Source organism: Cucurbita maxima, unplaced genomic scaffold, assembly GCF_002738345.1.
Source record: "Cucurbita maxima cultivar Rimu unplaced genomic scaffold, Cmax_1.0 Cma_Scf00118, whole genome shotgun sequence".
Lineage (NCBI taxonomy): Eukaryota > Viridiplantae > Streptophyta > Magnoliopsida > Cucurbitales > Cucurbitaceae > Cucurbita > Cucurbita maxima.
Window position 1 is genome coordinate 102,964 of NW_019272134.1, and position 14,801 is coordinate 117,764.

A 14,801-nucleotide genomic window follows, 5' to 3' on the forward strand; every position below is an offset into this window, starting at 1 on the left:
GTTAGATTTGAGAAAACAAAATGCCTCACATCAAATTTATAGGAGATGAGTTTATAGAGATGATCAAGATTTATATGAAAGAGAGATTCAAAGTTTCTCGATAAGTTATATCTCATATCTCTATTTCTTTCATCCAATTATTTAGTTTTTTTTAGCAATTTACCTGTTAGAAAGATAAGTCATTATGTTAGAAAGATACGTCATGATCTATAACAGAAAGAAAATAGAATCTATTAAATTGGCTTAATTGAAAAAGTAACAAACAAAAATATAAATAAAGGTTTAACAGATTTAACATATCAGAATTTCTTCCCTCCTCCAAAAACAAACACAAGAAGGTTCGGATTTAGTTTTGGTAGTAAGAGATATTTTACTAAAAAGAGATATTGCATTTGAAGAGGTTAGTAGTTTTCCTTTTATTTTATTTAATGATATTAAAAGTCATCATAAACAGAGGGAGGGATAATAAAAAGAAGGGAAACACAATAAGAGACACGGAAGGAAGATTGTGAATATAATAGAAAATAAATGTTAAAGGGTATTAAACACTGTAAGAGAAAATAAAATATCTAGAAACATATATAAATATTTCAAGACCTAACTTAAGCAAAGACTTTAACTTTCGCACCAAGTATAACACATAGATCAACATAAATTAGAGAAACAATTTTGTAGAAATTCAAACTTGAAACTGATGTCATGGACTCATATAGGTTGACTTGGTTTTCAATGAACTTTCATTAAGAATGACGACGGAACATCAACTTAAGCCAACCAGGTAAGTGACCTTGCTATCGGCATGGTTATATTTGCTGTTGACACAAGTTCCGTGGTTCTGCACGTGCCATATATATTGATATGTGTGAAATGTCTGTGGATCGATATGCTTCTTATTTGTTATGTATATGTTATAATATGTGAATTGTTTGATAATAATTATGGTACAATGTGTTCAATGATATGTTTGAGATAGGATACGATAAGGATGCACAAAACGAAATGTAACGATAGGAGTCAAATACATTCATGAAACATTAAGGTTAGGTTACATACAGGAGTGATATGGATAAGAGAGATTGATGGAAGAATACTATTAGGCTACGGGTAGAAAAGGATAGGTTTGTGATAGATTGATAGAACGATAGCGTTAGGATTGATAGAACGATAACGTTAGGTTACGTTCTTGTGATGATATGACTGAGGTATGTTCACGTAATGATATGTCTGTGATAGGTATAAGAACGTTAAGGCTATGATAAGTTAGGAAACGATATGACTACGAGGTAAGATAAGGTCAGAGGGTAATAGGTATCATTNAGAGGGTAATAGGTATTTCCTTAGCCTTTCCTACCTCAGAAGGTTTTAGGGGTAAACCGACTCGAAATGGGCTACCAAAGAGCAAATGTCGGCAAAGCAACAAGCGAGAATGGACAAGAAAAAGAACCTTTCCACTTACTTTCCCTACTAACTTCAATTAGCACTTTGGGCAAAAACAGGATGTGACAACCTCATGATAAGGTAAGATAAGGTCAGAGGGTAATAGGTATTTCCTTAGCCTTTCCTACCTCAGAAGGTTTAAGGGGTAATGGTCTCCCTTTTTCTTGTAAAAAATGGCTCATTGGTACGTTATGACTTGTTTATGATATGATACATTTTGATGCAATATGTCATGGTATGATGTGTATATGATGAAATGTTATGTTAAAAGCATAGAACGTTATGTTAAGTCACTCATATTTGAATGTTAATAGCATGAATTGTATGACGTGAAACACGATAAACTGTCTGGAATCATAACCCCGATAGGAATATGTATGAAATGTAAATTGAAAATGAGAATGACATGAAGCATGGAACGTGATAGAGGGGTTATGTTCATTAATGATAAATGTAGAAGTAGGGGGGATCTCATGCATTATGTGTGTTCATGCATCTGGGGGGATAACCCTATCCCATAACGAGGGTAGAACGTGTACATCTAATGACAGGACAACAATCGTTATGCTTGCATAGCGCTGCCGTGACGGTTACTAGTTTTAACGGGTCCCGACATAAGGGGCTCCCAGAGTATGCCCACCGGATAAGGAAAGTGGCCCAGCGGTGTGCGAACTAGCTGGTGAGCCAATACTCGCAAGTATGGGCTGTGTGTAGAGTATATGGTACACGTTCACGATTACCCGTTAGGACAACACCGTAGGGAAAGAGAAATGAAACCAAAGATAGGTCCCATCATTTCATTGCATGTGATTGTTGCATTAATCCCTAATAGTGTGGTCACTTACTGAGTATTCCTTTAAATACTCAAGCCATGTGCTACTAGATTTTTCTTACGGCTGACAACGGCATCGCAACTCTCGACCATGGCACACATGCATAGGGTAATGGTATTTGTTTTCTTAGACTTAGGCTAGACTAGGTTGTTTCTAACTTAAACTCTTATTCATTTTATTTAGTCTTTTGTGGTGTCGTTGTAAAGATGTTTTTTAAACACGTAAGTTCATGGCTGTGTTTTAAGATAAAGGTTATGTTTTATGAAATTTTAATGAAGTCTTCCGCATTCAATGTTTATGGTACGTATACGGTAGCGACCTTAAATTAAGTAGAAAATTGTGGCATGCATATTCTAGTCACTCTAGGTCCCTAAAAAACTAGGGTCGTTACATATAATCTACACTTGAACTTTCTATAACCTTGAGAAAAATTTGTGGGAACTTGCTTAACCAAGGATTCGATTACCGCCTACAAGTAGGTTACTTATTTAGTTGCACTATATATTACTTTTCCTTTTTTGGGGATCACTAATTGTTAGTTAAGGTCATAGAGGAGGGTCTTCTCGAGCAATCAGTTCCATGTGTTATGACTTGTTGTCCTTAGTTTTCAAATCTCGTTCCAATTTTTATCATTTTTTTCTTTGTCACGTCAGTTCTATGTGTTACGAGTTTTTGTTCTTATTTTTCGAATCTTGTTCCATTTTTATCAAATTTTTTCTTTGTCAGTACGTGTCATGAAAAATGATTTTAAGCCTTGAGTCCATGTTCATGGATTCTTGAGTCATCAACAAAATCACTGTAAAATATCAACATCCTATTCCTAGGCTAGACCATATGCTTGATGAATTGCATGGCTCATATCTATTTACAAAGATTGATTTGAAATCTGGATATCATTAAATTAGAATGCATGTACGAGATGAATGGAAAAGAGCTTTCAAAACTAAGGTTAGATTGTATGAATGACTTGTTATGCCTTCTTGGTTAACTAATGCTCCTAGTACATTTATCTTAATGAATCGCGTTTTGATAGAATATTTAGAAAAGCATGTTGTTGTACATTTTGATGATATTTTAATTTATTCAAAGACTTTGTATGAGCATGTAAAGCATGTTAAGTAACTTTTGATTATGCTTAGGAAAGAGAAAGTTTATGCTCATTTTAATAAGTGTAGTTGTTGCATGGAAAAAGTTAATTTTCTTGACTTCATAGTTCGTAAAAATGGAGTAGAAGTAATTTCTTGCTCTAAAGCAGAAGGAATCCTTAATTTGAAGGAAAAGAGATTGTAGATAGGATTTTGAAACTTACCCCTAATTTGAGCCCAAAATAGATTTTCTTGAATTTGGCTTGTTCTTGAGGTTATTTCTCTTCGTTGTCTTCTATGGAAACATTGTTTGGAGGTGCAATTGGGATCGTCCTTGCTTGACGTATTCTCGTGTATCGACGAATTGGATTGGGGGAATGATTTCTTGGCACTTTCAGCATTGTAAGAACAAATTTGAAGAGAAATGGTGTAGAATTGCTCTTGAATTTTGAAGAAATCTCAGAGAAGGAGACCCAAAATCTAAAAGCTTATTGCCTACTATTGGGAGCTCGATTGTTGTTCCAAACTATTGCCTAAACTTTCAACTTTACAGGGCAAGCTTAAACATAAATTGAGAGCTTCAGAACCACTATGATTTTGAGATTGAAATTTCTGGATAATCCGTAAAAAATATCTACACGGGTTAGAGGACACATATTTTTATCCCTTTTTATTCAGGGTTCTTATAACCAACTACTCTATTTTTCTATTAAACAATATCGTCACAGCATACATGACATTACTGCTATGCATGAAAGAATTCATTTACAACATTTCATAAACAATGCTATGGACTTAAATGTTCATAATGAACTCATTAAAACAATATTGTTATGAACAACATAGTGGAAAACAGATAACATTAGTTTAAATAAAAATAAAGCAATGCCCTGATCTAACCTAAGGATCACTAAAAATAACATGAATGCAACTACCCTAACTTTGGTTTCTTGGCCTTGAACGCAACGTTGTCATCCGTAAATGGGTATCTTACCTTTACTTTAAAATGAGAGTAGCATGTGGTTTGAGTACTTTAATAAATACTCAGTAAGTAATCCCACTATTAGGGTCGGAATATGAATGACGTGTAATATAGTGGGACCTATCCTTTCATAAATACATTGTGGCATGGGCTTGGGCTTTGCTTTTCAGTCCGAGCAGAGTTGAATATGCTGTACTTCCCTACACAAGACTCATGAATGTGCACATTGACCACCAGGTGGGTTGGTATAAGAGTACTCTATGGGTTTGCCTCGTCGAGCTTGTGCACACTCACACTACCAAATACCATGAAGGGAAACGACCAACATAATATCATACGGAACATAAATATTTTAAGGTATGTGTTTATACTAATCATAATGGGGAAGTATCTCAATGCACCTCCCATATAAAATGCATGAGATCCCTAACATTGAAACACGACATAACGTTCCTATGAGACATACATACTTGATTCTTGTCATATTGTTCATGATTAACAATACATGGTTTTTCTAATGTTTCATAGGCATAGGGTGTACTAAACATAATATAGAAGTATCTTGATGCACGTGGTATACAAAATGCATGAGGTCCCATAACATCAAAGCATGACATATATTCATGGTGCTAGTCATACCTCAAATCTATTCCTAGCATAATGTTCCTATAAGATATAAATACTTGATTCATTTCATATTTTTAATAATTAACCATACATGATTTTCTAATGTCTCATAGTCCTAGAATAGTGTATATGATATCATAGCGTAACTTGTATGCAACATATCATATATCATATCATATACATAACATAGTATATGTCATACAATCATAAAACACGACATGTGCAGGGGCCACAGGTAGCGATGTCCATTCCCCGTCATCATCCCCACCATCTATTTCATTCTCCATTTCCATGAAATTCTCTACTTATTTTTGTGCGGATCAAGGTAAGGGATTCATGGCAAGGAAGTGGCAGGGATCGGATTCCCCATGGAGAATTTTAGTGGGATTTAAATACAAGAGTCACCAAGAGTTTTGAAGATGAATGGCCAAGAATCTTTATAGGAATAATGACTTTTTAAGGGTTAGGAACAGTGGCATTGTTATGTCTCTGTTTAGTTTTAGAAAACCTTATAAATACATTTGTTATTACTATCGTAAAATGGTAAAGTAGAGCAAAGTAAAAAAAGAAAAGAAATAGAGAAGAAATATAAGGTTTTTTCAGAGTGTTCTTTGTCTCCTTCTATCGTTAGTGTCTGGGACTTATTTCACAAATTTATGAGTTTTCGTTAACAAAATTATATCAAGCCAATGGCGAATGTGTGTCAAATTCTGCTACCGCGACTAGTGAAGACAAACTACGGGAATTGGAGCATTCATATGAAAGCTTTTCCCGGTTCTCAAGATGCATGGGAGGTGGTCGAAGAAGGGTTAGAAGAACCAAAAGATACCACGGGTTATACAGCGGCACAAAACAAGACGCTAAAAGAGGTGTGGTCAAAGGATAAGGCGATACTATACATGTTGTTCCGAGCCGTTGACGAGTCGGGCTTTGCGAAGCTTGCCAATGCAACTACTTCAAAAGAAGCGTCAGAAACTTTAGGAAAAGTGTTCAAAGAAATCGATCGAGTCAAGCAAGTGCGTCTCCAAACTCTTCGTGGCAAGTTGGAGAGCATGAAGATGAAGGAGTCAGAAAGTGTATCTGACTACATCACGCATGTACAAACTCTAATTAACCAACTCAATCGAAATGGAGAAATGTTAGCCGAGACACGGGTTTTGGAGAAGATTTTAAGGTCATAACCAACAACTTTAGAATGTTTTATGCGCGATAGAAGAGTTAAAGGACCTAGCAACGTTCACAGTCGACGAGCTAGCCAGTTTTCTCGAGGAAGACGAGCAACGTAAGAAGAAGAAGGAGGAAACACTTGATCAATCACTTCAAACCAAGGCGTCAATCAAAGATTAAAAGGTACTCTACTCTTAAAATTTTGAAGGTAGAGGTTTTGATAGTGAAAGTAGTAAAAATGGTCACTGTGCTCAAGGAAGTAGTCATGAAGAATAATATAAGAAGAAGGGACAGCCGAGCCAAGCAAATTGGCATGGAAGAGGACGCAATGGAGGAAGAGGCAGTCGATCAATTTACTCCAACATTCAGTGCTACAAATGTCATAAATATGCACTATGCAAATTATTATAACTCCGACAAATGTTACAATTGTGGTAGAGAGCCATTTTGTAAAAGATTGTCGAGCCGATAAAAAGGTGGAAGAAACAATCAACCTAGCCTTGGTGACGCAACAAACCAAGGTCTTAGGTCTTCTCTTGATGGCTAAAAATGAAGATCTGAAAGCGTAAGAACACAACGGAGAAAAAGACGATGGCGGTAGTTGTGAGGCGGTGAAAACCGTTGGAAACGAGGGGATACACAGGGGATTCGGCAAAATCGCCATATTGGAGATGAGAAAATCGAAGAAGGAATCTGGATTGAACACGCAATTGACGAACGAGCCAAAGAAACTACCAGATCATCAGAAGGAGAATAGAGATTTAGAGCAACAACCAAAATCTACAGTGGATAAATCTATGGAGAAGTCTTAGTTGCAGACATTGAAATCCCTGAACGAGCGCATTTTGAAGGAGAAAGTAGAGATTGAAAAAGAAAAGAAAGCTTTTAGAATTGGAGATTGAAAGCTTAGAGAAGAATGGGCTGAGCTGAGTGGGAGTTCTTTTCTATCTCACACAGGAGAAAAAAGAGAATGGGAAATTAATTTCTAAGCTTGTGAAAAGAATTGAAGAAGTATGGAGAAAGAGAGGAATGTTAATGATAAGTCGTGGGTTCAAAACCAAGGTGCTGCTGGAAAGTGAAATTCTTTACATTGAAGCGTGGCACCATACGGATCGAGTTGAACATCCTTCTAGTCAAACTTGATTAGACGTGGGCGTGGGTCGGAAGAGCTATCGCGTGTCGAATATCGAGTGAAGCCGAGTCACTTTACAACAAGCCTGACGCGTTATTCCACCTAATTGTCAATACGTGTCCCTCAGGCTTTCTGACACGCTTTCCCTCCCTCAAGTTGACACGTGACACGCTTTCCCTCCCGCAAGTTGAAACGTGGCCGCTTTCCCTCCCGCAAGTTGACACGTGGCCGCTTTCCCTCCCGCAAGTTGACACGTGGCTTGCTGGCTATCTGACGCACTTTCCATCCCACAAGTTAACACGTGGAAAATTTTCTCTCTTGACAATGCGTCTGATGCGTTATTCCACCCAATCGTCAATACGTGTCTCTCAGGCTGTGTGACACGCTTTCCCTCCCGCAAGTTGACACGTGGCTTGCCGGCTGTCTGACGCGCTTTCCTTCCCACAAGTTGACACATGGCTTGTCGAAAATTTTTCTCTCATTAGAGTTGCAATACTGAATCTGGCCTTCAAAGTGAGTTCATTAACCTCCTTGTTCGTGAAAAGACTATAAGAAATCCAAGAATTTCATCTTTCTTAAAAGAACATATGGAACCGCCAAAATAAGTTCATTTACCTCCTTCTTGTTTCTGAAAGAACTTTCAGAAATCCTCGAATTTCATCCTTCATTGAAAGAACATATCGAACGACTCAGATCTAAAGAAAAATTGTGAACGGCCGTATCATCGGTTTAAAGTTCGTACTGTTGTATCCTCGTATCTACTCAGATCTAAAGAAAAAGATATTATTAAGAATTAATAAAACTTGGCCTATGTAATTGTCGAACCTACGACCTCCACGTGTCCAAGGCCTTTTGTTCTTTTTTGCATCTGTTATTTTGGCTTTTTAACACGACAATCTTACAACTGAGCTTATTGGGCATAGATTTTATGCACATTATAGATCGTTAGCTCATAATCCAACCAATCGAGTTTCGTTTACATAACTTTATGCATAATAAACTTAAAAAAGTCATTATCTTCTAAAGTTCGTAGTGTTTTAACTCATATCATGAAAAGATATAATTAAAAATGAGGGAAATTGGCGGCACATGCAGGTGTCGAACATGCAACCTTCGAGTTATTAGCACGATGCTCTAACCAACTAAGTTAATAGGCCATAAATTTTCTTGCTTGACAATGCGCTTGACGTGTTATTCCACCCAATCGTCAATACGTGTCCCTCAGGCCGTCTGACACGCTTTCCCTCCCGCAAGTTGACACGTGGCTTGCCGACTGTATCACGCGCTTTCCTTCCCACAAGTTGACACGTGGCTTGCCGAAAAATTTTCTATCATGAGAGTCACAAACTGAATCTGAGAAATCCTCGAATTTCATCCTTCATAGACGTACATATCGAACAACTCAGATCTAAAGAAAAATTGGGAACAGCCGTATCATCTATTTAAATTCGTACTGTTGTAACCCCGTATCATGAAAAGATATTATGAATAATTAATAAAACTTTGCCTATGTAATTGTCGAACCTACGACCTTTACGTTTTTAACACTACAATCTTACAACTGAGTTAAATGGTTATAGATTTTATGCACATTATAGATCGTTAGCTCCTAATCCAGCCAATCGAGTTTTGTTTACATAACTTTTTGCATAATAAACTTAAAAAAAATCGAGTTTTATTTACATATCTTTTTGCATAATAAACTTAAAAAAGTCATTATCTTCTAAACTTCGTAGTGTTTTAACTCGTATCATGAAAATGATATAATTAAAAATGAGGGTAATTGGCCCCATGTAGGTATCGAACATGCAACTTTTGCATTATTAGTATGACGCTCTAACCAATTGAGCTAATAGGCCAAAGGTTTTCTCACCTCACAATGCGCCTGACGCGTTATTCAACCCAATCTAGACAAGTGGTTTGCCGGCTGTCTCACGCGCTTTCCTTCCCACAAGTTGACACGTGGCTTGCCGAAAAGTTTTCTCTCATGAGAGTCGAAATATTGAATATGGCCTTCAAAGTGAGTTCATTTACCCCCTTGTTCGTAAAAAGACTCTGAGAAATCCTCGAATATCGAACGACTCAGATCTAAAGAAAAATTGTGAACGGTCGTATCATCGGTTTAAAGTTCGTAGTGTTGTAACCCCGTATCATGTTAACATATTATTAAGAATTAATAAAACTTGGCCTATGTAATTGTCGAACCTACGACCTCCACGTTTTTAACACGACAATCTTACAACTGAGCTAATTGGGCAAAGATTTTATGCACATTATAGATCGTTAGCTCCTAATCCAGTCAATCGAGTTTCGTTTACATAATTTTATGCATAATAAACTTAAAAAAGTCATTATCTTCTAAAAAAAAATCGTAGTGTTTTAACTCGTATAATGAAAAGATATAATTAAAAATGAGGGAAATTAGCCCATGCAGGTCTCAAACCTGCGACCTTCGCGTTATTAGCACGACGCTCTAACCAACTAAGCTAATAGGCCATAGATTTTCTCACCTGACAATGCACTTGATGTGTTATTCTACCTATCGTTAATACATGTCCCTCAGGCTGTCTGACACGCTTTCCCTCCCGCAAGTTGACACTTGGCTTGCCGGCTTTCTCATGCGCTTTCCTTCCCACAAGTTGACACGTGGCTTGCCGAAAAATTTTCTCTCATGAGAGTCGCAATACTGAATTTAGCCTTCAAAGTGAGTTCATTTACCTCCTTGTTCGTGAAAGGACTCTGAGAAATACTCGAATTTCATCTTTCGTAAAAGAACATATTGAACGGCCAAAATAAGTTCATTTACCTCCTTCTTGTTCCTGAAATGACTCTCAGAAATCCTCGAATTTCATCCTTCATGTATGAACATATCGAACGACTCAGATCTAAAGAAAATTTTGAACGGTCGTATCATCGGTTTAAAGTTCGTACTGTTGTAACCCCGTATCATGAAAAGATATTATGAAGAATTAAAAAAACATGGTCTACGAAATTGTCGAACCTACGACCTCCACGTTTTTAAAACAACAATCTTACAACTGAGCTAATTGGCCATTGGTTTTATGCACCTTATAGGTCGTTAGCTCTTAATACTGCCAATCGAGTTTCGTTTACATAACTTTATGCATAATAAACTTAAAAAAGTCATTATCTTCTAAAGTTCGTAGTGTTTTAACTCGTATCATGAAAAGATATAATTAAAAATGAGGGAAATTGGCCCATGCAGTTGTCGTACCTGCAACCTTCACATTATTAGCACAAAGCTCTAACCAACTAAGCTAACAAGCCATAGATTTTCTCACCTCACAATGCGCCTGATGCGTTATTCAACCCAATCGTCAATACGTGTCCCTCAGGCTGTCTGACACGTTTTCCCTCCCGCAACTTGACACGTGGCTTGCCGGCTGTCTCACGCGCTTTCCTTCCCCACAAGTTGACACGTGGCTTGACGAAAAATTTTCTCTCACGAGAGTCAAAATACTGAATCTGGCCTTCAAAGTGAGTTCATTTACCTCCTTGTTCGTGAAAAGACTCTAAAAAATCCTCAAATTTCATCTTTCATAAAAGACCATATCGAACGGCCAAAACTAGTTCATTTACCAACAAGAACATATCGAACGGCCAAAACTAGTTCATTTACCAACTTCTTGTTCCTGAAATGACTCTCATAAATCCTCTAAAGAAAAACTGTGAACGACCGTATCATCGGTTTAAAGTTCGTAGTGTTGTAACTCATAAATCCTCTAAAGAAAAACTGTGAACGACCGTATCATCGGTTTAAAGTTCGTAGTGTTGTAATCCCGTATCATGTAAATATATTATTAAGAATTAGTAAAACTAGGCCTATGTAATTGTCGAACCTACGACCTCCACGTTTTTAACACGATAATCTTACAACTGAGCTAATTGGGCAAAGATTTTATGCACATTATAGATCGTTAGCTCCTAATCCAGCGAATCGAGTTTCGTTTACGTAACTTTATGCATAATAAACTTAGAAAAAGTCATTATCTTCTAAAAATCGTAGTGTTTAAACTCGTATAATGAAAAGATATAATTAAAAATGTGGGAAATTGGCCCATGTAGGTCTCGAACCTGCGACCTTCGCGTTATTAGCACGACGCTCTAACCAACTGAGCTAATAGGCCATAGATTTTCTCACCTGACAATGCACTTGACATGTTATTCTACCCTATCGTTAAGACGTGTCCCTCAGGCTGTCTGACACGCTTTCCCTCAGGCAAGTTGACACTTGGCTTGCCGGCTTTCTCACGTGCTTTCCTTCCCACAAGCTGACACGTGGCTTGCCGAAAATTTTTCTCTCATGAGAGTCGCAATACTGAATCTGGCCTTCAAAGTGAGTTCATTTACCTCCTTGTTCGTGAAAAGACTCTAAGAAATACTCGAATTTCATCTTTCGTAAAAGAACATATCGAACGGCCAAAATAAGTTCATTTACCTCCTTCTTGTTCCTGAAATGACTCTCAGAAATCCTCGAATTTCATCCTTCATGTAAGAACATATCGAACGACTCAGATCTAAAGAAAATTTTGAACGGCCGTATCATCGGTTTAAAGTTCGTACTGTTGTAACCCCGTATCATGAAAAGATATTATGAAGAATTAAAAAAACTTTGTCTATGAAATTGTTGAACCTACGACCTCCACGTTTTTAAAACAATAATCTTACAACTGAGCTAATTGGGCATAGGTTTTATGCATAATAAACTTAAAAAAGTCATTATCTTCTAAAGTTCGTAGTGTTTTAACTCGTATCTTGAAAAGATATAATTAAAAATGAATGAAATTAGTCCATTCAAGTGTCAAACCTACGACGTCCACATTATTTGCACAATGCTCTAACCAACTAAGCTAATAGGCCATTGACTTTCTTGCCTAACAATGCGCCTGACGCGTTATTCCACCCAATCGTCAATACGTGTCCCTCAGGCTGTCTGACACGCTTTCCCTCCCGCAACTTGACACGTGGCTTTCCGGCTTTCTCACGCGTTTTCTTTCCCACAAGTTGACACGTGGCTTGCCGAAAAATTTTCTCTCATGAGAGTCGCAATACTGAATCTGGCCTTCAAAGTGAGTTCATTTACCTCCTTGTTCGTGAAATGAGAAATACTCGAATTTCATCTTTCGTAAAAGAACATATCGAACAGCCAAAATATGTTCATTTACCTCATTCTTGTTCCTGAAATGACTCTCAGAAATCCTCGAATTTCATCCTTCATTGAAAAAAATATCGAACGACTAAGATCTAAAGAAAAATTGTGAACGGCCGTATCATCGGTTTAAAGTTCGTACTGTTGTAACCCCGTATCATGTAAAGATATTATTAAGAATTAATAAAACTTGGCCTATGTAATTTTCGAACCTACGACCTCCACGTTTTTAACACGACAATCTTGTTATGCCTATGTAATTCAAAACTAAGGTTGAATTGTATGAATAACTTGTTATGCCTTTTGGAAAATATCCATAGCTCAATTCTTGTTCCAAACTGTTACGTAAACTTTCAACTTTATAGGAGAAACTTAAACTGACATTGAGAGCTTCAGAATCACTGTGATTTTGAGATTGAACTTTCTGGATAATCTGTAAAAAATATCTACACTTGTCAGAGGACATAGATTTTTATCCCTTTTTATTCATGGTTCTTATAATCAACTACTCTATTTTCCTATTAAAAAATATAGTCACGGCATACATGACATTACTACTATGCATGAGAGAATGTATTTACAACATTTCATAAATGGTGCTATGGACTTAAATGTTCATAATGAACTCATTAAAACAATATTGTTATGAACAACCTAGTGGAAAACAGATAACTTTAGTTTAAATAAAAATAAAGCAATGCCCTGATCTAACCTAAGGATCACTAAAAATAACATGAATGCAACTACCCTAACTTTTGTTTCTTGGCCTTCAACGCAACGTTGTCATCCGTAAATGGGTATCTTACCTTTACTTTAAAATGAGAGTAGCATGTGGTTTGAGTACTTTAATAAATACTCAGTAAGTAATCCCACTCTTAGGGTCAGAATATGAATGACGTGTAATATAGTGGGACCTATCCTTTCATAAATACATTGTGGCATGGGCTTGGGCTTTGCTTTTCAGTCTGAGCAGAGTTGAATATGTTGTACTTCCCTACACACGACTCATGAATGTGTACATTGACCACCAGGTGGGTTGGTATAAGAGTACTCTATGGGTTTGCCTCGTCGAGCTTGTGCACACTCACACTACCAAATACCATGAAGGGAAACGACCAGCATAATATCATACGGAACATAAATATTTTAAGGTATGTGTTTGTACTAATCATAATGGGGAAGTATCTCGATGCACCTCCCATATAAAATGCATGAGATCCCTAACATTAAAACACGATATAACGTTCCTATGAGACATACATACTTGATTCTTGTCATATTGTTCATGATTAACAATACATGGTTTTTCTAATGTTTCATAGGCATAGGGTGTACTAAACATAATATAGAAGTATCTCGATGCACGTGGTATACAAAATGCATGAGGTCCCATAACAATAAAGCATGACATATATTCATGGCGCTAGGAAGCTAGTCATACCTCCAATCTATTCCTAGCATAGTATTCCTATGAGATATAAATACTTGATTCATTTCATATTTTTAATAATTAACAATACACGATTTTCTAATGCCTCATAGTCCTAGAATAGTGTATATGATATCATAGCATAACTTGTATGCAACATATCATATATCATATCATATACATAACATAGTATATGTCATACAACCATAAAACACGACATGTGCAGGGGCCACAGGTAGAGATGTCCATTCCCTGTCATCATCCCCACCATCTATTTCATTCTCCATTTCCACGAAATTCTCTATTTATTTGTGTGGGGATCAGGGTAAGGGATTCATCGCAAGGAAGTGGTAGGGATCGGATTCCTTATGGAGAATTTTAGTGGGTTTTAAATCAAGAGTCAGTCTTAGAGGGAAAAGGGAAAGGCCAAGAGTGTTGAAGATGAAAGGCCAAGAATCTTTATATGAAGAATGACTTTTTATGGGTTAGGAAATAATGACATTCTTATGTCTATATTTAGTTTTAGAAGACCTTGTAAATACATTTTTTATTACTACTGTAAAATGGTAAAGTAGAGCAGAGAAAAAAAAAAGAAAAGAAATAGAGAAGCAATAGAAGGTTTTTTCAGATAAACAGAGTGTTCTTTGTCTCCTTCTATCGTTAGTGTGTGTGAGACTTATTTCACAAATTTATTAGTTTTGTTTAACAAATGTGTATCAAGCCAATGGCGAATGTGACGGGTCAAATGTCGCTACCGCGACTAATGAAGACAAACTACGAGAATTAGAGCATTCATATGAAAGCTTTTCTTGGTTCTCAAGATGCATGGGAGGTGGTCGAAGTAGAGTTAGAAGAACCAAAAGATACCCTGGTTTATACAGCAACACAAAACAAGGCGTTAAAAGAGATGCGATCAAAGGATGAGGGGGCACTTTACAT

The 14,801-nt window shown here is 36.8% G+C and overlaps 2 non-coding genes across 2 annotated transcripts; both read right to left on the reverse strand.

The window, feature by feature from the left end:
* Positions 1–9,685: 9,685 nt before the first annotated feature.
* Positions 9,686–9,759, reverse strand: TRNAI-AAU. The gene has a single exon. It is a non-coding gene; the product is annotated as a tRNA-Ile (tRNA).
* A 1,578-nt stretch (positions 9,760–11,337) lies between these two features.
* Positions 11,338–11,411, reverse strand: TRNAI-AAU. Its single transcript has one exon. It is a non-coding gene; the product is annotated as a tRNA-Ile (tRNA).
* Positions 11,412–14,801: the final 3,390 nt, after the last annotated feature.